General features: G+C 40.2%; 1 protein-coding gene and 1 pseudogene across 6 annotated transcripts in view; one reads left to right on the top strand and one right to left on the bottom strand.

The window, feature by feature from the left end:
* KANSL1 (KAT8 regulatory NSL complex subunit 1) overlaps nt 1–27,992 on the top strand; it is a 198,126-nt gene that overhangs the window by 57,086 nt on the left and 113,048 nt on the right. The window lies entirely within an intron of this gene.
* On the bottom strand, nt 16,160–17,277 carry LOC122754314 (annotated as a pseudogene).

The following is a 27,992-nucleotide window of genomic DNA, read 5'->3' as shown; positions in this document are numbered from 1 at the left end:
AAGTGATCTTTAAGACTAATTTATTTCTTAACAGCTTTAGGAACAGTGTTCTGGAAGGTGGGATAGCTAGGAAACTCATGATTGTGCAATTTGGGAATTTCTTGTCTTGTTTGATTTTATTTGTTATTTCTGCTTCCCTTTCTGATATTCCAGAATCCCCAGCATTTGACCTCTCTCAAATTTCTGATGTATTAGGTACATTTAATTTTTTTTTTTAGTTCTCAGCATTTGTTTTTATAAGATTTCTAGTTTCAGATTTTTCTCCTTCCCCCACCAAGACAGCAAGTAATCTGATATAGGTTATATATGTACAATCACATCAAATGTATTTCTGCATTAGTCTTGCTGTGAAAGAAGAATCAGAGCAAAAAGGAAAAAAGGTACACTTAAAATTTAAGTGGCTTTGGGTAAAAAAAAAAGCATGGCCATTTTATTTTATTTTTTTAATTTTCATTTTTTTAGCAACAAACATTTATTTAATTTTTTCCAGTTACATGTAAGGGTAGTTTTCAACATTAATTTTCATAGGATTTAGAGTTCCAAATTTTTCTCCCTCCCTTTCCATCCCCCCTCCACAAGATCACAACTGGGTTATATATGTACAATCCACAAGTGCTCTTTTTATCAGTTCTTTCTATAGGGGTAGATAGTAAACTTCCTCATTAGTCTCTTGGGATTATCTTGGATCATTGTATTGCTGAGAGTAGTTAAGTCATTCACAATTGCTCATTGAACAATACTGCTGTCACTATGCACAATGCACACTATGCATTGCTCACTTCACTATACATCAGTTCATGAGTCTTTCCAGGTTTTTCTGGGATCATGCTGTTTGTCATTTCCTGTAGCACAAGACCATTCCGCTACTATCATACCACAGCTTCTTCTGTCATTCCTCAATTGATGGACATTCCCTTGATTCTTTTTTTTTTTGGTGAGGCAATTGGGGTTAAGTGACTTGCCCAGGGTCACACAGCTAGTAAGTGTCAAGTGTCTCAGGCCGGATTTGAACTCAGGACCTCCTGTGAATCCAGGGCCAGTGCTCTATCCGCTTCGCCACCTAGCTGCCCCCATTCCCTTGATTCTTAATTCTTAGCCACCACAAAGAGTTGCTATAAATATTTTTTGTACAAATTTTCCCCCTTTTCTCTTTTTCATGATTACTATTGTTAACTGTTTCCCTTCCATCCTATTCCCTTCCCCATGATATTTATTCTATTATCCATCTTCTTTCATCCTATCCCTCTTCAAAAGGGATTTGCTTTTGCCTGTCCCCTCCCCCAATCTGCCCTTCTTTCTTTTGCCCTTCTCTCTTTATCCCCTTCCCCTATTATTTTCCTGCAGGGTTACAGAGATTACTCCACCCAATTGAGTGTGTAGTTATTCCCTCCTTGAGTTTAAGGTCTTTGAGACTCTCCTGATAAGTGTAAAATTCATTTACTGCCCTGCTCCTCCCCCATCTATTCCCCCACTCCATAAGTCTTTTTTTTTTTTTTAATCGAGGCAGTTGGGGTTATGCGACTTGCCTAGGGTCACACAGCTAGTAAGTGTTAAGTGTCTGAATCCAGACTTGAACTCAGGTCCTCCTGACTCCAGGGCCAGTGCTCTATCCATTGTGCCACCTCGATGCCCCTATAAGTCTTTTCCTGTTTCTTTCATGTAGGATTTCACCTCTGCCCTTCCCCCTCCCCCAGTGCATTCTCCTCACCCCTCAATTTAACCCTAAAGATGTCATCATGGGGCAGCCAAGTGAAGCAGTGGACAAAGCATCGACCCTGGACCCAGGGGGATGCCATCCAAAACCTGGCCTCAGACACAAGACAGTCACCCACTGCACAATCCCAGGTATGTCCCCCAACTCCAATTTTTTATCGTTTTCTAGGGTCTTGTATTTGAAAGTCAAATTTGCCATTCAGTTTAGGTCTTTTCATCATAAATACCTGAAAGTCCTTTTTCATTAAAGTCCCATATTTTCCTCTGAAAGGTTATACTCATTTTTGCTGGGTAGGTGATTCTTAGTTGTAGACCCAATTCCTTTGCCCTCTGGAATATCATATTCCATGCCCTCTGGTCCTTTAATGTAGAAGCTGCTAGATCTTGTGCTATCCTGACTGGGACTCCACAGTACTTTATTTTTGGCAGCTTGCAATATTTTTTCCTTGACCTGAGAGCTCTGGAATTTGGCTGTAGTATTCTTGGGAGTTTTCCTTTTGGGATAGCTTTTAGGAAGTGATCAGTGAATTCTTTTAATTTCTGTTTTACCTTCTGCTTCTAGAATTTCAGGGCAATTTTCCCTGAGAATATCTTGGAAGATGATGTTTAAGCTCTTTCCTTGATCATGGTTTTCAGGTAGACCAATCATTTTCAAATTCTCTCCTGGACCTATTTTCCATGTCAGCAGTTTTTCCAAGAAGATATTTCACGTTGCCCTCTATTTTTTTATTCATTTGGATTTGCTTTATTGTGTTTTGGTTTCTCACAAAGTCACTGGCTTCCATTTGTTCAATCCTAATTCTTAGGCAATTCTTTTCATCAGAGAGCTTTTGTACCTCCTTTTCCATTTGGCCAATTTGACTTTTCAAGCTGTTGACTTTTTTCTCATGTCTTTCCTGCATCACCCTCATTTCTCTTTCCATTTTTTCCTCTACCTCTCTAACTTTATCTTCGAAGTCCTTTTTGAGCACTTCTATGGCCTGAGACCAATTCATATTTTTCTTGGAAGCTTTAGATATAGGGGCTCTGATGTTGACATCTTCCTCTCAGGGTGCATCTCGGTCTTCCTTGTTGCTGAAGAAACTTTCTATGGTCCTCACCTTTCTCTGTCTGCTCATCTTTCCTTTCTTTTACTTGACTTGTAGCCCCTTAAAGTGGGGCACTGTTTCCAGGCTGCAGTATCCCAAGCTTCAGAAGTCCCAGGTGGTATGATTTAAGGAGAATCAGGTTCTTCGCTCCCCTGGTATGTAGATGACCCCAGACCAACTTGCTAATCAACCAGCTTTGTGTGTTGTGGTTGTCAGCTCCAAGGAGCCTGTGCCCCTCCCCCACCTGGGCCCCTGCTACTCAAGCCTACCCCCTGGTTCCCAGCAGGGGTGAAAAACTCAAGTTCTGCCTCAGCATCAGCATAGACCCCTGTAGTCTGCCATTTGCCAAGGGCTCAGCCCTCTCACCAGACTGTGAGCTTAGTTCCAGACAACACTGGTGCTGCAGCTGATCCAGAGGCTCTGGGGGTCTCCTTCTCTGGTGAGGCCTTCCTGAGACTGGATCTGTGTCAGCGTGACTGTGGGGTTGGGCCCGACTCCTGTCTCAGGATAGCAGCTCCCTCCTTCTGACCTTCCAAGCCGTTCTTGGTTAGAAGATGATTTCAGCGCTTTCTTCTGTGAGTTTTGCTGGTCCAGGAATTGTCTTATGGCATTATTTGGATGTTTTTTTGAGTGATAGTGTCATGAGTTTGAGAGCTCACTGCTTTTCCTCTGCCATCTTGGTTCCACCCTGGAAGTCTCCCCGTGTATGACCATTTAAAATTAAAATCATGACTCCTGTATTGAAATAATTGTTTCTTCATTAGTAAAACATCAGAAATCACTTTTGTTAAACCACCTTGTGTGTTTTGATCTCCCAAATTATGTAAAATGCATTTGTGTGACTTGCCTGAAAAAAGTCTTGGATGTGAAATCAAAGAACCTGGGTTCAGGTCCTAACTTTTATAGTTACTAGCTATATGCTATCTCCATTTTGATTCCTGATAAGTTATTTTTCTATGGATTTCTGTTATTTAATAATTTGGGCTTTTTTTTTTTTTTGCGGGGGCAATGAGGGTTAAGTGGCTTGCCCAGGGTCACACAGTAAGTATCAAGTGTCTGAGGCCAAATTTGAACTCGGGTCGTTCTGAATCCAGGGCTGGTGCTTTATCCACTGTGCCACCTAGGTGCCCTGTGCATCCCCCCCCCTTAATTTGGGCTTTTATTCATTCTTTTGAACATTTCAGAAAATGATGGTTTTAATGATAGCTGTCTTGAGAAACTTTCCACTTTGCACTCAGCTGCTACATTTAAAATGTAGGCTCGATCATGTCACCTTTCTGCTCAGTGAGCTTTAGTGGATTCCTATTACCGCAGGATCAAAGATAAGGTTCTTTGGTTGACATTTGAAGCTTTTCATAACCTGGACCCTTTCTAAGCCTTTTCAGCCTCTTCACATGTTCTTAGGATCCAGTTGTACTGACTTGTTTGCAGTTCCTTGAGCTTTACACTGTAACTCCATGCCTTTGCATTAGCTGTCCCTCATGCAAGGATCTCTCTGTACCTCAACCTCCACCTCTTAGTTTACTTGGTTTCCTTCAGGACTTGGATCAAAACTTGTATACACTTTCTGAGGGGAGCCTTTCCTCTTTCAGATTACACACTTGTATCAGTTAGAAAATATATATTCCTTGAGGATGGGGAATGCTTTTTGCCTTTCTTTATATCTCTAAAATGCTCGTTGATTGATTGATAGACCAAGGCTTTGACTTCTTTTTGCATGGTAAGAACATTGTCAAAGCATCAAAGCCAACCTTTCTTTCCAAATTCCTCTTGCTTAGGAAAATAGCCATGCAGTGGCAAGAGAACATTAAGCATACAGAACTTAGATTTGGATGAGTGGGCTTATTGGAGAAGGAGAACAAAGCCCTATGAATTTAAACTGCTTTTAAAAGAGAGGAACTGGGAAAGTAGAAGTTGAGGGAAACAGTCTTTTTTCAAGTAACAAGCATTTTATTAGGTGCCCATGTGTCTTACAAAGACAAAAGTGAAACTACTAGGACAATATCTGCATATGTTGCTATACACCAAACAAAACTTACTTGGCAGGAAAGCTTTAGAGACTGGTAGGGGCTAGATAGGCCTCACTTGTGTAAAGTGGTTTTGAACTAACCTTAGAAGGGAACCTTAGATTGATTCCAGCCATGGGGGAAGGAGAGAAAGAACTGCCTTTGTAAAGGAATGGAGACAGGAGATGGAATGTAGTTTGTGAGGAGCAACAGGAAAGCTAATTTGTATGGACAGAACATTGACTGTAGCTAGAAAGGCATGTTGAAGCCAGATGGTGAAGGGCTTTAACTGCCAAAGAGAGGAAGTGATATTTGATCCTCATGGGAGTCACTGAATTAGAGCTGGGGGGGGGGGCGGGGGGGGGTGTGTGTGACATGGTCAGACCTGCAATTTAGGAATATCATCTAGGTTTCCAGTGAGCAAGTCAAAAAAATCTCTCTAAACCTCAGTTTGCTCATTAGTGAAAATATGGCCTTTACTTCCACCACAGGGTTATATTGTAATAAAAAAGATTAGATAATACATGTAAATGCCAACTGAAAAACTAAAGCTTTCACAGTTGTTGTAGTAATGGTATTATTGTCATCCACTTATTACAGATACTCATTTATTGATAATATTTTTATTATGTTTCATGATTACATTGCCATTTGATAGGCATTATTTCATTTGAACCTCTACTACCAGGATTTTCCCCTTTTAAAAAAAGTTTAAAAGAATGAGGAAACTGAGGCCCTGAGAGGTTAAAATGATTTGTCTGTGGCTGGCTGCATAGCTACTGAATGTTGAGGCTTCACCCTTTAGAGTTTCCACTAGAGAACACTTGACCTTTTCTACCTGCTCATGGATGGGTAGGTTGTGGTAACTTTATTTTGAATGAAATGTCCATAGAGATTAAGTGATTTGTACTCTGTTATAGCACATAGAAGGACTGGGGCTAGAAGGAAACTATTGATTTAGTCCTAGTGATAATCTTTGCACGTGATATGAAAATCACATCACCACACCTCTTTGACAATTATGGAATTTCTTACACAGTAAGGATTGTCAGGAATCTATTTTAGTGATTGTTCCTTTACCTATTTCCAAAGATAATGACTCATTTCAGATTAAATCGAACCTTCTAATCTGTTGATATATTCCTTTCATTATGACTACCTCCAACTCTCCATTATCCTCAATCACCAAATTAAATGAATGGTATTACTACCACCATTTTTTAAACAACCTGGGGAATTAGAATCTACATCCTATTCTTTATGGTACTAACAGGGGATTCCAAATGAATTTAAATTATATAGGTCAGGGCTCAGAGTCTCTCTTTTTGTACAGAACGACAAACAACATGCCTCCCTCTCTCTTATTGGTTTCCCTCTGTACTGGGATTCTTAACCTTTTTTGTGTCACCAAGCCCTTTGGAAGTCTGTTGAAATCTGGATCCCTTCTCAAAATAAGGATATCTATTTAGGAGCTACATTTCTTTCTTGCTGCTTTCTTGTTGATTTACTCTTAAATTGATTGTGTTTTTTTGGTTTTTTGGTTTTTTTGTGGGGCAATGAGGGTTAAGTGACTTGCCCAAGGTCACACAGCTAGTAATTGTCAAGTGTCTGAGGTCAGATTTGAACTCAGGTCCTCCTGAATCCAGGGCTGGTGCTTTATCCACTGTGCCACCTAGCTGCCCCCTATTTTGTTTTGTTTTTGTTTTTGTTTTTTTTTTGTTAAATTGATTGTGTTAAATCGGCTCTAGTATTTTTAGGAATGAGCAGAAAACTTGTATATATATATGGGGAGATGAAGCAAGCATTTATGAAGTGCCTACAATGTGCCAGGCACTGTGTTAAGTACTCTATAAATATCTCATTTGATCCTTACAACAACCCTGGGACATAGGTATGTTATTTCATTTGCAGTTGAGGAAACTGGATGGGGCAGAGCCCAAGATGGCCAGGGAAAGGGCAGTGGCTTGTCTGAGCTCTCCCCAAGACCCCTCCAAATACCTTCAAATAATGCCATAAGACAATTCCTGGAGCAGCAGAAACCACGAAAAGATGGGGTGAAATAATTTTCCAGCCAAAGGCAATTTATAAGGTCATCAGGAAAAGTCTGTTGTAGCTGGGTGATAATGGAGCATGCAGCCCAGTGTAAAAATATTTTTAAATGACTGGGCTAATTTGGGGGCTAATCTGACTGGAGGACTAATCTGGGACTTTTGACCAACTGGCTATCTGACTGCTGTTAATTTAATATGGGCCGTTTATAAAGTTCCGCCACACTGCTCCCAAGTCTATAATTGAAAAGCAAAGGATTAAGAAGCCTCTTAACTAGATAATCAAAGCAGAGTTTATTTATGAGATACTATTTAAAATTAAGAATACAGGGAAATGAAATGTACAACTTGACTGCTGGTCTCTTTCCACTGCATCTCTTTGGAACTTTGTGAATACAATAAGGGCCTTAGCCCCCGCTTGCCTTAGGGCACTCAGTCCTTTATTCTAACTCTGAGCCCCTTTCACTTTGTTAATCCCCCTGCTTCTAACTTTCCTCTCCTTACTGCCACTGCTGAACCCCTGTGTTTTCTCTCTCACCTACCTTCTGTCTGTCTGCTCCGTCAGTCTGCGCTTCGGCCTCTCTTTTCCCTGCTCCTAGTCCTTCTCGTCTTCTCCTGCGTCCTTGTAGCCCCATCTCTAGTCTGCCGCGCTCCAACCTTTCTAATCTCATCAGCCTCAGTTTGACCTCGTCTCATCTGTCCGAACCCCTGAGTCTTGTCTGCAGGCCTCCAGTCCTCCTGTCAGCCCCCGTACCTTGTCAGAACCTCTTCTCAGCCTCTCTCATCTGTCCTTGTCCGATTGAACCCCCTGCTGTCTAACTCCCAGGTCTATATATACCTTTCTTATCTCCACTCAAATCTCGGGGCTTTTTTCGCCCCCACAGACCAAGATAATCCTCCAGCCAGGGATGCGGCTGCTGGTGGTGGGGGTTGTGCTCCCGCCTCACATGCCTCAGCACAGGCTATCCCGGGATCTTTCGGATAGCTCCATTCAGGTCTGAGGGAGCTGGGGGCTTTTTTTCCCAGATGTCTGACCTGGCATCTTACACAGCCCACGGGGCTTTATGATTCAGCTGAAGCAGAGGGGGAGGGGAAGAGACCCTGAGGGCCTAAGGCTTTCTAATCTCAGCCTAAAGGTAGGGTCCCCAAATCAAAATAAATTTCCACACCAGCCAACAAACCAGGAGCAGACCTTGGGAGCCTCTGAATCAGCTGCAGCAGTAACTGGTTCTGAAACTCAGCCCACAGATGGTAAGAGGGTGGAACAATTGGGCAGAAGGAGATTACAGGGATCTTTTTGCTAGCACTGAGGCAGGACTCTGTTAACAGTTTTACCTATACTCAGATCCAGGACACAGTCTTGGGTGGCAGTCCCAAGCAGGGAGGAGCACAAGTACACAAGAGCTTGCAGCCACGGTGGAGTTCATAGTTCCAGGGCAGAAAAGCAGGCCTGTGGTTGCTTGCAGACTACATCACAGGCCAGGAAACATACCTCTCCTTAAATTGTACTACTTTGGAAGAACTGAAAGCTTACAAATCCGTAGAAGTATCTGTGAAAACAGCTGTACAATCCCCCTGAAGCTTGGGACAGTGTGCTCTCCAACCTGGAAGCAGTGCCCCACTTTAACAGAGTTAAAAGTCAAGAAATAGGCTGGGAAAATGAGCAAACAGAAACTGACTGAGACAGATTAAGTGATTGGCCCAGGGTCACACCCCCACAGTGTCTGGGACCAGGTTTGAACTCAGGTCTTTATGACTCAGCTCAGTCTGTTGAATCACCTTGCTACCTAAGAAATTTGGAGAGTAACAATAAAGTTAGTTCCACTTTATTTAGTTTTAAATTGAGTGTTTAGTTCTGAGGTTTTGCTTCAAAAAGTTATTTTTGGAGGTCCCTTATTTTGAAATTAATTTCTGAAGTATCTTGTTGCATTTAAAACTGGCGCTTAAGTGTAAAGTGGATTGAAAATTTGTGGCATAAAAATGGAACTGTTTTCTACTAATTTTATCTTCTAATTGCTTGGGTGTATAAAATCTATATTGGGAAACATTCTTCTTGAATACCAGAGTACAGCTTTATTATTCTTAGAAACCTGTTGCTGCTGTTCCTTTCTTAAATTTGACATACTCCACTTTACAAGTACTTTCAAGCCAGTCATCCAAGAGACTTAGTACTTTAGTGTCTAACTATGTATTGTTTCTTTGTTTTGTTTTGTTTTTTGGTGAGGCAATTGGGGTTAAGTGACTTGCCTAGGGTCACACAGCTAGTAATTGTTAAGTGTCTGAGCTGGATTTGAACTCAGGTCCTCCTGAATCCAGGGCCTGTGCTCTATCCACTGTGCCACCTAGCTGCCCCTGTATTGTTTCTTGATGGGAGGAAATAGGTGATTTAAAAACCATAATATTTATTTCTATCATTTTCCTATTGATTCTGTGTTAGGGGCATCCAGAAGAAACAAGTATTATGCTATTACATCACTTTTCATCTTTCTTGAAAAGAATGTAGGCTCCTTCATGATAGACAGGGACTGTTCTGCATTTTGCCTCTAGCACAGTCCCTTGCACATCAGGATCTTAATTAATAGTGGTTGAAAATGATTGCATTGTAAGGGGGAAAGCAGCTAAGTGGCTCAGTGGATAGAGCATTGTACCTGGAGTTAGGAAGACCCCAGCCCAGATATTTAGTAGCTTTTGCCTGTAACATGAGCTGGAGAAGGAAATGGTGAACTACTCTTATATTTGCCAAGAAAATCCCAAATGGGGTCATGAACAATTGAATGAATAGCAGCAGCAGCAGCAGCAAGAAGGAAAGGTTTGGTTGCCTTAGGACAGTTCTTTTTTTTTTTTTTTTTAATTCCTTTTCCAGATTAATTTCAGGTACCAGTGAAGGAAACTGAGAGGAACCCTAGGCATTTTATTGATCTTTGCCAAAGAAGATAATAATTAAAAAAAATTATTATTCTATTTCCTTTAGGTTTAAAGATGTTTTTAATTATAGATTTGGCCAATAGAAAGGTCTTAACAAAAAGTGACCTCATAGACAAGTCCGTGGGATTTTCTTTCTTTTTTCTTTTTCTTTAGCAACTGTTTATTGTTCTTCTGACTTAATTAACATGGATTCTTGAAACAGCTTAGTTGGATCTAATATCAAGTTCTCTATAGGTTGATTTTTTTTTTCACCTTTTTAAAAAATTTTGTGAGTCATGGTCCTTAATGTCTTTAAAAAATAAGCTTGTAGTCTCTTTTTTTCCATAACAGTATTTTATTATTTTCCAGTTACATGTAGAGATAGTTTTCAACATTTGTTTTTATAAGATTTCTAGTTTCAAATTTTTCTCCCTCCCCCTTCCCAAGACAGCAATCAATCTGATATAGGTTATAAATGTCCAATCACATTAAACTTAATTTCTGCATTAGTCATGCTGTATAAGAAGAATCAGAGCAAAAAAGAAAAACAACAAAAAAATAGAAATAGTATGGTTCAATCTGCAACTAGATTCCATAGTTCTTTTTTTCTGGATTTGGAGAGCATTTTCCATCATGAGTCCTTTGGAACTATCTTGGACCATTGTATTGTTGAGAAGAGTCAAGTCTGTGACAGTTGATCAACAAACAATGTTGTTGATAACTGTATACAATGTTCTCCTGTTTCTGCTCATCTCACTCAGCATCAGTTCATGTAAGTCCTTCCAGGTTTCTCTGAAATCCTCCTGCTCATCGTTTCTTACAGCACAATAGTATTCCATTACATTCATATAACACAACCTGTTCAGCCATTGCCCAATTGATGGGCATCCCTTCAATTTCCAATTCCTTACTACCACAAAAAGAGCAGCTATAAATATTTTTTTACATGTGGGTCCTTTCCCCTTTTTTGTGTTCTTTTGGGTCTTTTGGGAAAAAGACCTAATAGTGATATTGCTGGGTCAAAGCTCTGTAGCCCTTTGGGCATAGTTCCAAATTGCTCTCCAGAATGCTTGGATCAGTTCACAGCTCCACCAACAATGCATTAGTGTTCCAATTTTTCCACAGCTTCTCCAACATTTATTATTTTCCTATTTTGTCATATTAGTCAATCTGATAGGTGTGAGGTAGGTACCTCAGGGTTGTTTTAATTTGCATTTCTCTACTCAATAGTGATTTAGTGCATTTTTCATATGGCTTTGCTTTCTTCATCAGAAAACTGCCTGTTCATATCCTTTGACCATTTCTCAATTGGGGAATGACTTAGATTCTTATAAATTTGATCTAGTTCCTGATATATTTTAGAAATGAGGCCTTTATCAGAAATACTGTCTATAAAAATTGTTTCCCAGCTTTCTGCCTCCCTTCTAATTTTGGATGTATTGCTTGTGTTTGTATAAAACCTCTTTAATTTACATGGAATTTTCTTGGCAACATAGTGGAGTGGCTTGCCATTTCTTTCTCCAATGTGTCCCTATTTTACAGATGAGGAACTGAGGCAGACAGAGGTTAAGTGACTTGCCCAGGGTCACACAGCTAGTAAGTGGTTGAGGCTGGATTTGAACTCAGATCTTAACTTCCTCCAGGCCCAGTGCTGTAACCACTGCACCACTAGCTTCCCCAGTGTTTAAGTTAGGTGAGCTATACTCTGACCTGTTTGTAGTATTCTCCTGAAAATAGGCTTCTGGTTTTGTTTTATAGGATAGACTTCAGAAATCTGATTAAGTTAGGGGAGAAAGTATTTTTCCTAGGCCATTTGAGATCAAGTTGAAATGCCACTCTGCACTTGACACCATTTTGGACAAATGACTCCCGTCTGCTTTCCCATTGTCCACCTGGTCAAGGCAAAGAAGTGACAAAAATAGTGATGGTAAAATTCATTTATTGCTATGTAGAAAACTGGTTGGGGGCAGCTAGGTGGTGCAGTAGATAAAGCACCAGCCCTGGGTTCAGGATGACCTGAGTTCAAATCCGGCCTCAGATACTTACTAGCTGTGTGACCCAGGACAAGTTACTTAGCCCTTATTGCCCCACAAAAAAGAAAGAAAGAAAGAAAATCTGATTATATGAACTCATTTTTTTTTTTCTCTCTCTTTTTTGGGGGTCTGGGGCAGGGCAATGAGGGTTAAGTGACTTGCCCAGGGTCACACAGCTAGTAAGCGTCAAGTGTCTGAGGTCAGATTTGAACTCAGGTCTTCCTGAATCCAGGGCCGGTGCTTTATCCACTGCGCCACCTAGCTGCCCCCTATGAACTCATTTTTAATTATAAAAGCTTTTAGAATCAACCGTAAAAACTCAGGAACTTTGATCAATGCAGTGACCACTCACAATTCCAAAGGACTAAGGAAGAAACATGCTCTCCACCTTTAGTTAGAGAACTGATAGTCAATATAGATTGACCCCATATATTCTATTTCATTCTTTTCTTACCTTTTTTTTTGGGGGGGTGGCTAATGGAAAATTTGTTTTCATGACTACATATTTTTAATGAGATTTATTTTTCTTGCTTTCTCAATGGGTGGAAGAGAGTAAGGAGGGGAAGAAAAAAATTTGGAATTGAAAATAAAATTGATTTAAAAACACTCCCCCCAACCCCCCAAAAAGCCCAAGCTATTACACTAAAACATTTTTCTTGCTAATGGTACGGTATTTCTCTTTCCTTCCTCCCCCCTTACCCCCCCCCCATTAAATACTTGAGAAATGGACTTGGGAATGGAGTGAATTTTATGTATTGCCAATGAGAGTGATTGTAAAGTGATTTTTGCTTTGGTATGGAATTAAAAGGCCTCACTTGGTATAGTTGTAGTTTTAGGTATTCAGGTGGTAATGATAATAGAAAAGTAAAAAATAAAGCCTATTCCATTATAAATCTCTGAAAGAAGCTCTTATAAATTGTGTGTTATATGAATAATTCTCAAGAGGATTACCAGTTGAATTTTGAAGTTTTTAAAAAATAATATATACAGAAACACTTTTCCCCCTTCACCTTCCTCTTTACAGTCTTCTTGTATTTAGAACAAGACCAGAATAACACAAATTATGCACTATATTTCCATAATCTCATCTTTTCTCTTTTTTGTTATCTGAAGACATAATTGCTAACTATTGTGTATGCTCACATTATGATTAATTTTGCTAAAGGAAAAAATGTGGTTTTTTTAATTTAAAAAATTTTTTTAAAGGAAAAGTTAAGTTCTTGTTGGTAAGAAAAAGGGAATAGGCAGTGTTAGTTTGAAAAGTGTGGTTATTGCAGATAGTTTTGGATTTAGTTAGATTTTCATGGCCTTAGGTTGATTTTAGAATTGACTATAGTTCTGGGCTAAGTTTTATCATCCAGTGATAGCTAAATTATTCCTTAAGAAGTAGACTGGACCAGAATTGCCAGTCAAGAAGCATCTATTAAAGACCTGGCCACTGTGCTAGTGAAACTAGGAAAGGCAAAACACAACTCCTGTCTTCAGAGAGATCACATACTAATGGAGAACATAACATGCAAATAACTATGCACCTTTTATGTAAATCTGAGGTGATCCTGGAGGGAAGACAGTAAGGAAGGTGAGATGGAGAAAGGCCTCTTATAAGAGTCGAGAGTTAAATTGAATCTTGAAAGGGAATCCAAAGAAGCTAGTAGGTGGAGATGCTAGGAAGAGCATTCCTGGTATGAAGGTGGAGGTGAGCAGCCAGTGAAAAAGCATGGAGTTGGGAGATGAAAAAATGTGTGGGGGCTAGGGGAGTGGGAGAGAAAGGTGGGCAGGTAGTTACCTATCACAAGAGGAAAGTGTAAAAAGACTGAACATATTGGAAGGATCTTGGAGGGAATAGGTAGCCACTATCTATTGCAATTTATTGAGTACGACTGTGACATGCTCACACCTGTGCTTTATTGGAAGATCACATTGGCATTGGAGTGGGGAGAGACTTGAAGCAGGGAGTTCAGAAGGCTATTGTAATAGTTTTGGGAAGAGGAGATGAACCTGAATTAGGGCAGTGTGAGTGGGGAAAAGGAAACATGTATGAGCGATGTTGCGAAGGTAGAAACAACAATTTCACAAAAGATTTGCTAGATGGAGTGAGTCCAGTGAGAAGTTGAGGATGACGCCAAGATTGTAAGCCTAGCTGACTGGGAGATTGGCATGCTTTTAATAGTAATAGGAAAGTTGGGAAGAGAGGATGGTTTGGGGGAAAGTTACTGAGTTCTCTTTTGGACATGTTAAGTTTGAGAAGCTTACTGGACATCTAGTTTCAAATTAGCAAAAGGCAATTGGAGGAGATATAGGATTGGAGTTCAGGAAAGAGACTAGGACTGCCTATATAGATCTCAGTGTCAGCTGCATAGATCTATTGATTGATCCCATGGAGTAACATCACTAGACAAGGTAGTATACATGGAAAATAGAAGAGGGCCCAGGATAGAATCTTGGAACACCCCCTTGGTTACTGGGAGCAACTTGGAGAAAGATTCATCAAAGGAAACCAAGAGGGGCGGCTAGGTGGCATAGTGGATAAAGCACTGGCTCTGGATTCAGGAGTACCTGAGTTCAAATCTGGCCTCAGACACTTGACACTTACTAGCTGTGTGACCCTGGGCAAGTCACTTAACCCCCATTGCCCTGCGGGGCCCCCCCCCCCAAAAAAAAGGAAACCAAGAATAATTGGTTTTGACAGGTAGGACAAGAACCAAGAGAGAATGGCATAAAAAACAAATCTGAAACGAAAGCATAGCATTTAGGACATGTGGTTAAATTATTAAAATGGGCAGGAAAAAGGGAAAAAAAATTAAAGTTTCTATACTCAAGAAATAAAAAAAGGTAAAGACTGAAATGTTATGCTGTCTATTAACCAATGAGAGTCAGGTGATCTAACATCTCATAGTATGGTAAGAAATGGTGAAAGAGTTGGGAGTAGCCACTGGTAGTGAGATACCAAATTGATCAGTGAGGTTAGAAGGGATTCATTCATTGCTTTGCAATGAGGGCCCACTTGAGGTTAGATGATATAACTTAGTTTTGTATTTTCCTTCAGCTCTGATTAGGCAGTATATGAATAGGAACAAGGGTGTGGGAGTTGAAGTCAAGATGGAAGAGTGAAAGTCACAAGTGCCAATCCCTCCCCGCCCCCCAATCTGTATAAAATGACCATAGAGGGGCAGCTAGGTGGATAAAGCACTGACTCTGGACTCAAGGACCTGAGTTCAAATCTGGCCTCAGACACTTGACCCTTACTAGCTGTGTGACCCTGGGCAAGTCACTTAATCCTCATTGTCCCGCAAAAAATAAAATAAAATAAAATAAAATACAATGATCATAGAAAACACCAAACCAAATTCTGAGCACGAAAGCCAACAAAAAGTCAAAGTGAGTCAATTTTTCCAGCCTAGGACAACTTTGGAAGACAAAAAGAGAGGTCTGAGGACATGGAACTGGAGCTGACTAAGAGCATGCATGGTGTGGTGGAAGTTGGCTTTAGCTTTAGGCAGTGGGGAGACAGTATTGGTGGGTAGCAGTACTCAGGAATGGTGACACCCCCCCCCCCCACTTTTCACTTGACATAGACTTTTTTTTTTTGAGGGGGAGGGTGGGTCAATGAGGGTTAAGTGACTTGCCCAGGGTCCTATAAGTAGTAAGTGTCATGTGTCTGAGGCTGGATTTGAACCTAGATCTTCCTGAATCCAGGGCTGGTGCTTTATCTACTGTGCCACCTAGCTGCCCCCTTTTGAGACTTTTTTTTGGGGGGGGTGAGGCAATTGGGGTTAAGTGACTTGCCCAGGGTCATACAGCTAGTAAGTATTAAGTGTCTGAGGTCAGATTTGAACTCAGGTCCTCTTGACTCCAGGGCCGGTGCTCTATCTACTGTGCCACTTAGCTGCCCCGACATAGACTTTTTTTTTTTGCAGGCAATGGAGGTTAAGTGACTGGCCCAGGGTCACACGGCTAGTAAGTGTCAAGTGTCTGAGGCTGGATTTGAACTCAGGTCCTCCTGAATCCTGAGCTGGTGCTCTATCCATTGCGCCACCTAGCTGCCCCGACACAGACTTTTAATGTGAGAGAAAGGGGTTCACGATAATACAAAAAAATGTTAAAACCAGGCCCTCTCCCCCTGTCCCTGGCTGGCACCATCCCCATAAAAGGTAATTGGGCTCTCTGCCCACTGTTGGGGAGAGAAGACACAGGAGGTACATGACCAGAAACAAAGATAGATCCAAGTCTGGGCTCAGGAGGGAGAAGGGAGAGGAGCGGCCTGGCCTGAGCAGGGCAGTCTAAGGCCCAGAAGAACATCAAACTCTGCTCTGCAGGGCCTCTGTCTCTTGGCCAGGTCCTGCCCCCACCTGGCTCCAGGCCCACCCTTACTGCCCCTCCTTTTCGGTCTCAGGGGAGGAGGAGGATGACGATGGTGGTGGCGCTCCCTCTTTGCACTCACTGGCTGACTCCTCCTTATTTGTCTCCTCCTAACTGAACATCTCCGTGACTTCTCCCTTTGCCAGTGCCACCATCAGGGGGAAACCAATGCAGGCAGGGCCCAGATAGAGCAACGCCAGCTGAGCATGTTTGAAGACATGCATAATGAAGAGAGTGAGGCCCGGGCCAAAGATGTAGCTGCAAAGCTGGTGTAGAAGTAGATGTGCGTGTTCATCAGGCTGATGCTGAAACGCAGAGGCAGTGCAATGAAGATAACCTGGAACATGGCAAAGTTGTCAGCCTCCAGCCCTTTCTCCAGCAGGTCTTGGGGGAAAACCAATTTTATTGGTGCCTCAAAGGACTTGGCCACAGTTACCATCATATTGGTGCCAAATACCCAGAAGATGATGTAAAGAGGTCTCCGAGCAGGATGCAGCCTGTGCTGACATTATTGAGGTGCAGGAGCTCCACTCCATTGAGGGAGAAGGCCAGGCCAAAGAGGTTGTTGGCAGTCCAATGCTTCCTTAGCAGGTACCAGATGCTGATGACACTTTTTAGGGTCAGGCACAAAAGATCCTTGCCGGCAAATTCATAATTGACACTTTCTTCCTTATTCTCCCCTGAGCCTTGTGTGAAGAGTAGCTGATACTGCTTGTTGGGGAAATTTGCTGGGAATAGCTTGTTCATGATGGGGCCAAGAGAGAGCCAAGATCCCCAGCATGAAGAAATACATGGAGAGCAAGAGGTTGATGAATCTTGAGAAGATTTTAAAGAAGAGGTAGATCTCCAAGAGTGTGCAGCTAGCAATATGGGGAAACCGGGCAGCATCTCTACTGGTAAAGGTCTCTGGCATATTTAAGCATTCTTGCTGCAGGCACAGTGCACGGAGCGCAAGGCCCCGAAGAAGGTGGGCAGCAGCGCCATGAGCAGGAGGCTGCCATAGACTAGGGCGATGCCCTCGGGGATGGAGGGCGGCCTCACTGTGCTGTTGGCAGTGCTGGAAGCTGCAGGGGGCTGGCTTGGTGGGGCTGCTGCTATCGTGGGGTTTGCTGAGGGCCAGGCCCATGGCTAATACTGTGGTTGCTGTGGCAGCTCCAGCTCCTACACAGCCACTACAGGGGAGGGGAGAGGGTTGCAGTGGAGGGGAGAGGGCTGCAAGGGGCAGGGGGAGAACACTTAATATTTAGTCAGAAAAAGATATTAGGAGACCCCTCTTCTAGGTCTGGGTGCAGCATTGGGTACAATCTAGTAGCACTGTTGCCAGTTACCCAATTCTGGATGTCAGTTCCTGGGCAGAGAGGAGTAGTTGAGAGGGAACAGGGACCCTACAAGTACAAGTACAGAGTATAGCCCAGAAAGGCAGTAACCAGACCTCTTCCTGGATTATGCATCATGAGAAGGACCAAAGACTCACAGACCTTCAGACTAAGCTGTGAAAGTAGAAGAAGGGCATAAAAGACAGAGGCTCAGGCCAGCTATCCCCACAAAGGTGCACAAAGCCCTACTCTAACACAAAGTCCATATTCAAGAAATAGGCTGGAAAAATGAGCAAACAGCAGCAAAAAATAAACTGAGTTTTAAAATCTATGATAGTGACAGGGAAACTCAAGACAAATTCAGAAGATAATAATGACTAAAACATCTACAAGCAAAGCCTCAGAAAAATGCAGAGGAACAAAGAAGGTGCACAGTGGTAGCAGGACAACAAGAGGGAAAGGAATTAAATTTTAGAGGATGATTTAGAGTTGAACTTAATGATTTACTAAGTGTTCCAGGTTGGAAAAGGAGAATAGTGTAGCCAGTGTAGGTGTGATGAACTGGGAAAGAACCACGAGGTAGAGGAAATGGTGATGAAGAACTAGTGGTGAGGATAAAGAACATAGGAGTCATAATAATAGGGAAGCTGGAATAATAAAAGGTATCATCAGATAAAAGGATTTTGGACTTAATGTATGTGAAATTAGAGTATTTGTGAGTGATGGCAAGATTAGGAGTGTGAACAAGACTTTGTTACATGTTCTCTATTCTAATGCCTTTGGTAATCTCATCTTTATTGTATTCTTTAAACTGAGCTTTTTATTTCCATTTCCTTCTTAGAAGTCTATCTGTTGGTCCCTCAAACAGTTCTTTACCTCCGCCCAAAAAACCCCAACTAAACAAACTTCAAATGCAAACCAAACCAGGAACTTTTCCTATTTCTGTTGAGGCCATTTCTGTGAACCACAATCAAGTTATTTATTATCCCCATCTGTGAAGTGAGAGTTGCATTTGATAGCCTTCCTGCTTCACATCCTATGAAACATTCTTCCAGTTTTCCTGGCTTGAAACCTGGAGTTAATTTTATATTTTATTCATTAAATTAATTTCAATGTAATTAGCAATTAAGCAAGCTGAATTGGTCATGTTTACTGTTAAGTTTGAGAAGTTATTTAAGAAGATTTCTGTTAGGATCTTGTTTTGAAAATCTACTGGCTAGCAGACAAACAATAGTCATTGGATTGTGAGTTCATTGAGGGTAGGGACTGTCTTTTGCCTGTTTTAATCTCTTTCCTCTTTGTATAGTGACTGGCAGATAATAGGTGCTTAATGCTTATTAAATGGCTCACTTAAAAAGTAAAACCTGGAAACTCCAGGATGTAAATTCATTAATTTATTCTTATGTTGTTTTTACAGTTTTTGCATATTTGAGTATGAATTGGAATTGCATTTCAGAAGTGAGGCTGTGTACCTTATCTTTCTTAGTTAGAATTGTCGGAAACAATAGCATACATTTAAAATGTCTTTTGTAAGTGATGGGTTTGGTGCTTGCTTACCTTGAAAAAGAAAATGAGATGTTTCTAAGCACTCTCTGCCTCTTTTTGAATCAGTACCACAAATGTGTTGGGAGCTCTCCCTAGTGAGAAAACTCTACCCATTCATATCAGCAACTATTCTGCAACTTGTCTTTTCTGGAGACCCTGAGAGGTTAAGTGGCTTGCCCAGTCACCCAACCAGAACTAGCTAGAGGTAGGAATTGAACGCCCAGGTCTTCCTTACTGTTGTTTGCTGAATCCACTAAGCCATAGAGTGACATGGTATTAAAAAATGCTTTAGAAATATACCTTGTGCTACTTAACCACTACAATTTCTTGGGACAGGCACTAGCAGCTGGGGATTACCCCTCTGAACTATAATTGGAAGAAAAGGATTACTCTGCCTGTGGTACCTATAAAGCCTTGGGGGGAAAAAAGTCCTTAATCTGGGGGAAGAAGGAATTAAAGAGAAGAATAACATTAACTGACAGTGGAGAAGACAAGAGAGAACACCACTCCATGGTGGTGAACTGCAAGGAACAATTTGAGGCTACTTTAGAAGCCTCTTATTTGGATATTTGATGCAACAAGCTTTGTGGTAGCATTTCAAAGTCAGTTCGAGTTACCTTTAGCAGACTTTTTTGACCCAAGATCTAGAAGGTTTATGATCACTAAATCTATAGTAAACATCTAACTGGCAATGCAGATATAAGGTGTTATGGCTCATTGAAATCTGAGTCCAATTGAGGTTAAGGAAAATAATTTATTTTAATTTATGTTAATAGAAAATCTTCCTTAAATAATTTTGACACACTTTCTATTTATTTATCCACCCACTCATCTATTCATTTATCTAGCCATTAATTAACAAATTAATTAATGTTGATTTCTTTCAATTACATGTAAAGATATTTTTTGAGTTCCAAATTTTTCTCTCACCCTTCCTTCCCTCTCCACTCCCAAAGCCAGTAAGCAATTTGATATAGTTTATACATTACAATCATGTTAAACACATTTGTACATTAATCAGAACAAAAAGAAAGAAAAAACACAAGAAAAAATAAACAAGAACAATAATAATAAAGGCAACAACAAAAGTATATGCTTTGGTCTGCATTCAGACTCCATAGTTCTTTTTCTGAATAAGGAGAGCATTTTCCACCATAAGTCTTTTGGCATTGTTTTGGATCATTGCATTGCTGGGGAGAGCCAAGTCCATCACAGTCAATCGTCACAAAATGTGGTTGATACTGTGTACAGTGTTCTCTTGGTTCTGCTCATTTCATTCAGCATTAAGAGCAGCTATAAATATTTTTGTACATGTGGGTTCTTTTCCCTTTTCTATGATCTCTTTGGAATACAGACCTAGTAGTGGTATTGCTGGGTAAAAGGGTATGTGCAGTTTTGGACCTTTGGGGCATTCCTTTTGGGCATGGTTCCAAATTGCTCTCCAGAATGGTTGGATCAATTCACAGTTCCACCAATGGTGCATTAGTGTTCCAATTTTCCCACATCTTTTCCAGCATTCTTTTTTTTTCTTTCTCATATTAGTCAATTGGATAGATGAGATGTGGTAGCTCAGAGTGGTTTTAATTTGCATTTCTCTAATCAGTAGTGATTGAGAACATTTTTTCATATGGCTCTAGTTTTAATTTCATCATCTGAAAACTGCCTGTTCATATCCTTTGACCATTTCTCAATTGGGAAATGACTTATATTCTTATATACTAGATTCAGTTCTCTATATGTTTTGGAAATGCAGCCTTTATCTGAAACAGTCTATAAAAATTGTTTCCCAGTCTTTTGCTTTCCTTCTAATCTTGTTTGCATTGGTTTTGTTTGTGCAAACCCTTTTTATTTTAATGTAGTCAAAGTAATCCACTCTGCATTTCATAATGTTCTCTATCTCATCTTTAGTCATAAATTTTTCCCCTCTCCACAATTCAGACAAGTAAATGATTCCTTCCTTTTCTAATTTACCTATGGTATAGCCCTTTATGTCTAGATCTTGTATCCATTTTGACTTTACTTTGGTGTATGGCGTAAGATGTTGGTCTATGCCTAGTTTCTGCCATACTATTTTCCAGTTTTCCCAACAGTTTTTGTCAAATAGTAAGTTCTTATCCTGGAAGCTAGAGTCTTTGGGTTTATCAGACAGGAGATAGCCATTCATTTACTGCTGTGTTTTGTGTGCCTTAACCTATCCCACCGATCCTCCTCTCTATTTCTTAGCCAGTACCAAACAGTTTTGATGATTGCTGCTTTATAATATTGTTTTAAAATTTTGATATTTCTTCCATATCATTGTGATATCTTCCACTCTCTCCTCCTTCACCTCAGTTTTTTATGAAGAGGTAGCCCTTCTTGTCAAGCTGCATATCATATGTAATTGATCACATCCTTTTCTGTCTTTAGCAGATTGCATTCTGTCTTAGGTTTTTCCCCTCCCCCATCAACTGCTTCCTTTCTCACTGCCTACAAACATGCCTAAGTTTCTCATATCCTTAAAATACCTTTATTGGATCCTACCATCTTCTTGTGTTATTCTCCTATGCCTCTCCTCCCTTTCTTATCCATACTATTCAAAAGAACTGTCCACACTGCTGCCTCCATTTTCTCTTCTCTCACTCTTCAACCCCATGCAACCTGGCTTCCTATTTCTTCCACTCAACCAAAATTGCTCTTTCCAAAGTTGCCAGTGATCTCATAACTGACATCTGCTTGCCTCTTTTTAACTCCTGATCCTTGACTTATCCTGCTGCATTTGACTTGTTGACCACCTCTCCTCCTGTATTCTTTTTTTTCTCTCCCTTTTTTTGATACCACTCTTTCCCAGTCATGGACTCTGCCCCTTTGGCAACCTGAAGCCTATGGATCTCTTTGCAGAATAATGTGAGTTGTACATATTCAAAATTGAAGAAATGTTGAATTTCATTTAAAGGTTAATGAAAATAAAGAAGGATCACCCCAGTTGAAATTGTGTGGACCCAGGGGGCAGCTAGGCAGTGCAATGGATAAAGCACCGGCCCTGGATTCAGGAGGACCTGCGTTCAAATCTGGCCTCAGACACTTGACACTTACTAACTGTGTGACCCTGGGAAAGTCACTTAACCCTCATTCCCCACAAAAAAAAGAATGGACCCCCTGAATGTATGGACCCCCTGAAATCTCTCATGTACTTTTGTGTCCATAGAGCTCCCCTTAAGATTTTTACCTTATTACTCTCTAATCCTCATCAACTCCTAAAGTAATTTTACTTAAGTCAGACTTCGTCATCCCTCCCTACCCCCCCCCCCCCCCGAAACTTAAGTGACCCCTTATTGTCTCCAGGATCAAAAATAAACACCTGTGTTTAGCTTAAAAACTCTGTAGTTTGACCCCAACCTATTTTTCCAGCCTCATTAGATATTACCCTCTTTGAATCAGTCAAACTGACCTTCTTTACCATGGCTTTCCCACATCTTTATGCAGATAACTAGGTCTGCATATCCAGCTCCAGTCTCCTAAACTTCAGTCCCTTCACAAATTGCCAGCTGGATAAATGAAAAATAAGTGTATTGGATAAATCTTAAAACTCAACACATTCAAAATGGAGTTCGTTCTCTTTCCCTCAAAACCCTCCCCTCTTAAAAACTTTCCTATTTTTGTTGAGGACATAACTTTTTTTTTGCTTTTGCTTTTGTTTTTGCTTTTGCTTTTGTTTTTGTTTTGTTTTGGGTGAGGCAATTGGGGTTAAGTGACTTGCCCAGGGTCACACAACTAGCAGTTGTTAAGTGTCTGAGGCTGGATTTGAATTCTGGTCCTCCTGAATCCAGGGCTGGTGCTCTATCCACTGTGCCACCTAGCTAGCTGCCCCTGAGGACATAACATTTTAAAAATGTTTTTAAATGTCTGTAGTTTATAACCTCAGCATTATATTCAATACCAGACTCTCCCTCACCTCACATATTGGGTTGGTCGCCAAATTTCCCATTTTCTACTGTTAAAATTTCTCGGGGGGGGGGGGGAGAATCTTGAATCTTACTCTTCTCAGCTCACAAGTGGTTACCACTCATTTCTTGTCTGGATTATTGCAATGATTCTATTCCTTTCCATCCTACCCACTGGTACCAAAGTAATTTTCCTTAAGTGTAGATCCTACTGTGTCGTTCTCTTACTCTACAAACTTCTTGACTCTCCGTTGTCTCTAAGATTAGCTTTTTAAAACTCTTCATGGGGGCAGCTAGGTGGCGCAGTGGATAAAGCACCGGCCCTGGATTCGGGAGGACCTGAGTTCAAATTCGGCCTCAGACACTTGACACTTACTAGCTTTGTGACCCTGGGCAAGTCACAACCCCCATTGCCCCCCACAAAAAAACCCCCCACCAACTCTTCACAACCTGTCACAGGACCCATGTTTCCTGCTTTATTATATGTGACTTGCTGTCCCTCACTCTGTGATTAAGCCAAAGTGGCCAGCTTTGCACTGATCATCGATTATGCCTGGAATGCAGCCCCTCCTTTCCCCAATCAGTTTCATAGAGCCCCACTCCTCCTTTAAGATATAGCTCAAATGGACCAGCTATGTGAATCCTTAACCTCAAGTGCTAATGCCCTTCCTCTAAAACTATCTTGGTTATAACTATTTGGTATATGTTATATTTATTCACTTTGTATTAATGCTGTCTATATTTATACATGTACTTGTTTTCTGCTATACACCCCTGGCAAGTAGGGATTGTTTCATTGCCTGGACTTGTGTCCTCATTAACTACCAAAGTGTCTGCCACATAAAGCAAGTCATTAATAAATACTTATTTTATTGAGTTTTTTTTTTACATAGGATATATAGTATTTGACAATCTTTCATTGTCTCTAGGAAATAATTTACAATTTCAGTTTTCATTCTCCAGACTATAGAGGCAAAATTGCTATAGGAGATATGACCCAAACTGTAGGGATTCTAGGATTTTTCAGGAATTTGGGTACTTGTGAATATTTTAGATTCCAGGACTTTAAGGGGGGGAAATAATATATTTCAGAGGTCTTGCTTAGATGGATTCTGGTTAATTTGGGAGTGTCTTAATTCCGTGGTACTTTTGAGATTTGGTTGTTAGTACTATTAGAGTGACAGCAAGGAATAGTTGAAAGAGCTTCTGATTAGGTTGGAAAGGGAAAGGGGGAATGGAGGATGGCAAAAGGGAAGATGCCAGGCATTTACCAAGCAAATTTTCAAATATTCTCTCATTCGATCCTCAACAATCTTGACAGGTAGGTGCTGTTATTATACTCTTTTTACAGATAATAAAAACTGAGGCAAATGAAGGCTAAGTGAATTGCCCAGGGTCACATAGTGTCTGAGATTGGATTTGAATTTAGACCTTCCTGACTCAAGGCTTGGAGTGCCGTCCACTGAGTCATCTAGCTGTTTTTTCTTTTCTTTCTTTCTTTTTTTTTCTTTTAGTGAGGCAATTGGGGTTAAGTGACTTGGCCAGGGTCACACAGCTAGTAAGTGTTAAGCGTCTGAGGCCGGATTTGAACTCAGGTACTCCTGACTCCAGGGCCAGTGCTCTGTCCACTGTGCCACCTAGCTGCCTCAAGTCATCTAGCTGTTTTTTCAAGAAAGAACCTTAGAGATCATCTCACCCATCCCCCTTATTTTTTAGATTAGCAAACTGATCATCAAAGAGTTTGTAATTTGCCCAGATCCTCTACTCTTGGTACTGTATCATATTGCCTTTGCTTTGCTTCATGGTTTCTTTTTTCCCCCTTTATTTAGAATTTAATTTTCTCCCAAAATTGCATGTAAAAACAATTTTAAAAGTTGATTTTTAAAACTTTATGTTCCGAATTCACCCCCACCCCCAAGAATGCAAGCAATTCAGCATAAGTCATACATGTGTAGTCATGCAAAACATTTCCACATTAGACAAAAAAAAATTCAAGAAAAAGGAACTAACAAAAATTATGCTTCAATCTGTATTCAAACACCAATTGTTTCTCTGGAGATGGATTGCATTTTTCATAAGTCCTCCAGAGTTGTCTTGCATCATTGCATTGATGAAAATAGCTAAGTCATTCACAGCTGATCATCTTACAATATTGCTGTTACTTTGTATACAGTACATTTCACTTTTCATCAGCCCATGTAAGTCTTGCCAGGTTTTTTCTGATAGCATCCTGCTCATCATTTTTTACAGCACAATGGTGTTTCATCATAATCTCACCCCATAGTTTGCTTCATAGTTTCTACTGAATTTTGTGCCCTTGATCAATTTTTCAGGTCTCAAATTAAAGTTTGAGGGGGATTTTAGGATTTTTTTCCCTTTCTTAAAGTATTTAGATTAGTACACTGGTCTCCAAACTTTGCTTGATCACATACATACCTCTTTTAGTAATAACATTTTGAGTATGTGCCCCATAGTGTGAATATGTTTAATTATTTTTAAGCTATTATGCTACTATATTAATAATTATATGTATTATAAAATTTAGAAATTAAAAAAAGGATGAAATAGAGGTAAGGTGAATTTTGGACTTAGAAACAAGATTTGAAAATTGATTAGAGGTGTAGGGTTGGGCAGGGGAAAGAGTTGAAGATGATACCAAAGTTATGAACGTGAGTGACTGAAGAGTTAGTAATACCTTAGACAGTAATAGAGAAGTTTGGAAGATAATGTGATGAAAACTGCCGTGCAGATCTAGCCCAGGCCTCCTCATCTTGTGAGTGTTATTCTGCCACACTCAAAACATAAGAAGGTGAGGGGGGGGGGCTCCCCCAATAGTTTTATCTGCTGGCTAAAATCTCTTCATTAGCACATTTATACTTGTTTTCCACCCCTCCCCCCAATTTCCATTTGTGGTAGTGATTAACAGATAGGGAATATTGATAGATTAAAACCAATACATTTCATTTAGTATACAGATTGGAAATTCTCTAGAAATTCAGGATACTAACCTTTTACTTTAATTTTCAATGTAGTATTTTTGCTTCATGACATTTGAAGTAGAGCTTTTTAATGTATTGAAAAGAATACTAGTTTTGAAAGGAGAAAATCTGGATTTTACTATTTACCAGTGGCTTAAATTTTGGCAAGTCATTTAAACTCTGAGTTTGTTCGACGAAGTTATTGTTTTCAGTTGTGTTTAACCCTTTGTGACCCCCATTTGGGGGGGTCTGAGCAAAGTTACTAGAGTGGCTTGCTATTTTTTCTCCTGCTTATTTTTTTACAGATGAGGAAAGTGAGGCAAAAGGGTCACTTAGACTTTCCAAGGTCACACACCTAAGTGTCTGGGGCCAGATTTGAACTCAGGAAGATGTCTTCCTGACTCTAGGCCTGATACTCTATCCATTCCATCACCCAGCTGCTCCAGTTAAAGATGGCAATAATGCTCATGTAACCTGCCTTGCCAAGATTGTTATGAAGAAAACCTTTTCTAAACTGAAGCACAGATTGTAAGTGTCAAACCGAAAAAAATGAAAACAAGTGGAATCCTTCCCTCCATAACCCTTCATTTAAAAGTTCTTAATCTTTTTGAGATATGAACCACATTGGCAGACTAGTGAATGAAACTCACAGAGCCCCTTCTCAATATGTTTTTGTTTGTTTGTTTGTTTATTAGTGAGGCAATTGGGGTTAAGTGACTTGCCCAGCTAGTAAGTGTTAAGTGTCTGAGGCCGGATTTGAACTCAGGTACTCCTGACTCCAGGGCCAGTGCTCTATCCACTGAGTCACCCAGCTGCCCCTTCAGTATGTTTTTAAATGCATAAAACACCCCCAACATTACAAAAGGAAACATTTATAATTTTATCAAAATTTAAAACCAAAAAACATTTATAGAGCCTAGAATAAGAACTTTTGCCTTAATTTACTTCTTCTTTAAAACAGTAAATTAAAAAAAAATCGCAAGCTTAACTTCAAAGTTCCACTAGTTTGGGGGGCAGCTAGGTGGCACAGTGGATAAAGCACCGGCCCTGGAGTCAGGAGTACCTGAGTTCAAATTCGGCCTCAGACACTTGACACTTACTAGCTCTGTGACCCTGGGCAAGTCACTTAACCCTCATTGCCCCACAAAATCAAAATCAAAAAAGTTCCACTGTTTTTGAAAATGCTTTGTCCTTTCCTCAATTAAGTCTTGTATGTAACTCATTTTTAAAAAGTGGAAAAAAAAGTATATAATTTTTCTTTTAGCTGGCTTAGATTGAGAAAGAAAGGGGTGGGGTAGATGATTAATGGGAAATTACTTCACTTTGACTTTTTGGAACTGAAGTTCTGGGTTCACTTTCACAGTTGGTGTGAGAGTGAGCATTAATAGTTTAAAAAAATTCTTTGACTTAAAAGCATGTTTTAGACAGTCAAAACATAGCTATGTACTGCACTAAAGGCAGTGTTAGTCACAAATCACAAGAATTAAGAAACTTCCATTGCCCTTCCCTTACCCCAGGGAACAGGGTAGATATAGAACTCATGATATATTAGATCATTTTCCCTTTAGTTCCTATGGCATGCTAGAGGAAGGAGAGAAAAATTAACACTATCTATAGACCTTTTAGCCATATGTATGCAAATAGAATCCTTAAATTTATTTTAGAAAAGCCTATCATTTATAAGAATGAAAAATGACCTTTATGTTTTGTAAGAAGACTTAAATACGGCTTTTAATGTAGGACTCTTGCTGACTTACTAGCCTTTTCTAGTGTTTTATTTTCCTGAGGCATTGGGAGGCATGGTGAGCATACAGTTGGGTTTATGGGTTTCTGTTTTACCTCCAGGTTGTGCAGTTTATGTTTGTGGAGAGAATATTACAAAATGATGAAAGAGAAATGAGTGAATATGATAAATAAAAGGAAGTAATCAGAACTTTATGATAAGTTCCAGAATGTAAGCTCAATGAAGGTAGAATGTTGTCTTTTCTAATCTGAATTTATCAGATATCAAAAAACTGAACATTTTGATGTGTAAGTAAAACAGGAAAAGGATTATGTGAAACTTTGCATCTATTCTATACT

This window comes from Dromiciops gliroides, chromosome 4 (genome assembly GCF_019393635.1).
Source record: "Dromiciops gliroides isolate mDroGli1 chromosome 4, mDroGli1.pri, whole genome shotgun sequence".
In the NCBI taxonomy this organism is placed as follows: Eukaryota; Metazoa; Chordata; class Mammalia; order Microbiotheria; family Microbiotheriidae; genus Dromiciops; species Dromiciops gliroides.
This window is presented reverse-complemented; position numbering and strand designations above follow the sequence as displayed.